The sequence below is a fragment of the Podarcis melisellensis genome, assembly GCF_964234715.1.
Source record: "Podarcis melisellensis genome assembly, chromosome: 2".
Classification (NCBI taxonomy): Eukaryota; Metazoa; Chordata; class Lepidosauria; order Squamata; family Lacertidae; genus Podarcis; species Podarcis melisellensis.
Window position 1 is genome coordinate 7,709,212 of NC_138529.1, and position 4,196 is coordinate 7,713,407.

The following is a 4,196-nucleotide window of genomic DNA, read 5'->3' on the forward strand; positions in this document are numbered from 1 at the left end:
AAAAACAAAAAAAATTCTTTCCAGTAGCACCTTAAAGACCAACTAAGTTAGTTCTTGGTATGAGCTTTCGTGTGCATGCACACTTCTTCAGGTATCTGAAGAAGTGTGCATGCACACGAAAGCTCATACCAAGAACTAGCTTAGTTGGCCTTTAAGGTGCTACTGGAAAGAATTTTTTTTATTTTATTTTTTTGTTTTGACTATGGCAGACCAACACGGCTATCTATCTGTAACTCCCCCAAAGTACTGATCTTTCACTTTACTGCTGGGCTTGTATGGCACAATCCCAGAATGAGAAAAGAATGCTTGTTTGTGAAAACATACTATCTCCCAGGTTTTTTGAGGAGGGGGCAGGGGTCAGGGACTGATGGAACATCCCATCTATAGCTCCCATCCCAAAACAGAAAATCTCTGGAGGACAGATAGTTAGCAGGAATGCACTTTTCTGCAATGACTAATGAGAAAACATCCCCAACGGAATCCCAATGGAAAACATCCCCAATGGAACCCCATTTCCTCATTGGCTGTGAGAAGAGCATAAGTTATCTCAGCAGTGAGCAAAGGGCACGCACCTCCTGAGCTACCTGGTTGTGCCTACACTCAAGGTGGGGACTGCCTGCTGACCCAGCCAATAAGCCCTAGCCAGGCATCACATGGGTGTTGGGTATTCACCTTTTGAAAGCAGGAATGCTCAATGGGTGGATGTCCGGGGGAATTCAGGGGCGGGGCTTGTGATATCAGGGACTGTAGTGCAAGACTGCTTCCCCTTCAACACAGGAGTGCGCTACACATTTGCAATAGATGAACAGGGCTACTCAGAGGCTGGTGGCTGGAGTTCAGGGTGGGGCTTAACCTCCATGGGTAAGTTGCTGAGCACTGGGCACTTCTCACCATCACAGATATACTGTGGAAGAAAATCTTTGAGCTCACGGGCAATTATAAGTTACAGTGGTACCTCGGGTTACATACACTTCAGGTTACATACACATTCCACTAACCCAGAAATAGTGCTTCAGGTTAAGAACTTTGCTTTAGGATGCGAACAGAAATTGTGCTCCAGCGGCACGGCAGCAGCACAGGAGGCCCCATTAGCTAAAGTGGTGCTTCAGGTTAAGAACAGTTTCAGGTTAAGTATGGACCTCTGGAATGAATTAAGTACTTAACCCGAGGTACTACTGTACTGTGAAATCTCACCGTTTTTATTATGGAATCTTTTTCATCTATCCATACATTAGCTAGGGAAAAGAGGCATCTCACACTCACATATAGTCCTGGCATCTGTGTTCTATGTACATCATAGGCACCAACTCCTCGGGGCCGAGAGGTCTTTGCCCCCCCCCAATAAAATATTTGAGGGTGCCAGGACCCCCCCAAATCGATGGGCATTGCTATTCAAATGGTGTGCATGCACCGTGTCATGTGATATATTATGTGGGGCATGGCTTACCTGGCCCCCCTTCCCAAGATTTTATTCAAGTTGGCTTCTCTGATGTACAGTGAGGTGAGGCGGAGTGTGTGGTTCACATACAACTTCCTTTCCTTCCCACATAGAGTAGGGGTAGGGAATGGCCCTCTAGATGCAGTTCAATGTCAACCCCCATCAGCCATCGGCCATTGGCCATATTGCAGCATAGTTTGAACTGCGGAAAGGTGGCATACAATTGCAGGTATGTCTGTATGTATGGTGTGAGGTAGAGTCTACCAAATCTGGTGGGTCACAGGTTTCTTATGCCTGACACACAACATAGGGAAGGGACTATAGTTCAGCAGCAGAGCACATGTTTGCATGCAGAAAGTCCTGGATTTAACTCCCTTCTCCATTTTTTAAAAAAAGCAATATTCATATAGCAGGTGATGTGAAAGACCTCTGACTGAGGAACATTTGGGCCCATCAGAGTAGACAATACTGGCCTAGATGGACAAATAATGTGGCCTCATGCTGGGTGGCTTCTTATGTTCCTAGAGTGTGTGATGTGAAGCATGCATGCTTACACCTCTTTGGGTGGATGGAATCTGCACACATGCACAAGCCTGAGGGTGAACATCACATGATTATTTCCTACATGTTCCTTATGTTTAAAGACCATCACTGCCCGAGTTGTATGTGAGCCAGCCCTACATTTGTCATACGCCAACCCCCGTACCAGAACTCCTGATACACAATTCCAGAATGGAACTTGTTCTGTGCTTGGGGAGAAGAAAGGCATATGATCTTCTGGACTGGTGACAGCAGTCATATTTGAACGCTTTCCTACATAAAAAAAGTCTTTGCTTATTAAGAAGTCATCATTGCCAACACATGTTTTATAGCCTTAATCATCCCGAAATCTTAATTTTCTATGAGCAAGCAGTTATTGCATTGGGGAGAATTCATATATATGACCCCCTTCCCTTCCATCATGCATTTGAGTCCAAAGTGGTACTGTCTGCGGAAAGTTGTACCATGCACTCTTTCTGAATGTGTAGATTGGCTTCACCGGCCGCTATATATTATGTGTCATGGCAGCGCATGCAGTTTCATCACCTGAGGCAAAATGGGAAGGTGCCTCCCTGCTCTGATGTTGCTGCACCCCCAGTGCCCCCCTTAACTGCCCAGTACAGTGATACTGGAGGCAGTTAGGGGTGCCGTCTGAGGTGGTTGCCTCAGCCTACATCATGGATAGGCTGGCCCCAATATGTGCTTATATGTTTTCACTATATTCTTGATCCCTCTCACCCTCCAGAATTAAAGCATATCCTTACTTTAATGATACCCGTAGGAGACCTCCTTAAAAACAGGAAGATGCAACACACATACAACCTGTGGCTATACTCACAAAGAAAAGGTAGAAAAGACTGATAGTTGAGAATGAGACCTATCAAGAAGCTATAGAATAATCAGGTCACGAGGCAACAGAGGAATTCCTCCCCCCCAACACCTCATATTAGATTTTTAATAAACATCCCTCTCTTTACCCCCTGAGGCACATGGCAGTTTGAAGCAACTCCAGCTTGGAACATGAAACATGTAACAATGTGCTCCTCAGGGATGGTATTTGATAGGACCCACCTGCCTTGGATCCCCCCCACATTTGGCTGCTTTTGACTGGTTGTGTGCAACATTACTGCCTACTCAGATCATACATTGCTTCAGGCCAAGGCAGGTTCTTTCAAATAATGAGGTTAATATCCTGCCAAGGAGTGGGCTTTCTGCCAGGTTGTTTAGTACTTAGTACTGTTGGCAGTGTGGCATCTGCCTCTAACGTACGAAGGACCAGAGCTCTTCACCTGTAGCATAAGATGCTATACTGTACATAAGACCAGGGGTGCTCTGTATTCCACTACCACTATTACTACTAGTGGTAAATAATATGATAATTTTATCATATTATTTAGAACACACATAGCATATGTGGTTCTCTCCAGTTGTTGGGCTACAATTTCCATCATCCCATAACCTCTGGCCATGCTGTTTGGGGATGATGGGTACTAGTAAAGGTAAAGGTACCCCTGCCTGTACAGGCCAGTCGTGTCCAACTCTAGGGTTGCGCGCTCATCTCGCTCAAGAGGCTGGGAGCCGGCGCTGTCCGGAGACACTTCCGGGTCACGTGGCCAGCATGACTAAGCGGCATCTGGTGAGCCAGCACCAGTGCCGCACACGGAAACGCCATTTACCTTCCCGCTATAAAGTGGTACCTATTTATCTACTTGCACTTAGGGGTGCTTTCGAACTGCTAGGTGGGCAGGAGCTGGGACCGAACGATGGGAGCTCACCCCATCGTGGGGATTCGAACCGCCGACCTTGCGATCAGCAAGTCCTAGGCATTGAGGTTTTACCCACAGCACCACGCACGTCCCACAGGCTACGATTTCCATCATCCCATAACCTCTGGCCATGCTTTTTGGGGATGATGGGAGCTGTGGTCCAACAAATACCAGGCTACCTCTGATTTAGAATGCTTTTGTTCCATTTCTGAGCCCAGAGAGGCTCTCCAAGTGGCTTACAAAAAGTTCTCAAAGCAAAAATTCAAATCTAGAAGAGGAACAGAAATCACATAGTGTCCATAAAGAATCAAGATTATTCAGGTAGCACCTCCTGGATTCATCCTGCCCCCCACCCCCCAGAATCATACAGTGGTAGGAATGGTAGAGTGATTTGATTTCTGTGAATTCCAACATGAACGCACCTGATCTGTACCTCCCAAACCAGTGTGTGG

The 4,196-nt window shown here is 46.4% G+C and overlaps 1 long non-coding RNA gene across 5 annotated transcripts in view; it reads right to left on the reverse strand.

The window, feature by feature from the left end:
• LOC309363003 overlaps window positions 1-4,196 on the reverse strand; it is a 227,142-nt gene that overhangs the window by 208,100 nt on the left and 14,846 nt on the right. The gene's annotated exons all lie outside the window — the stretch shown is intronic.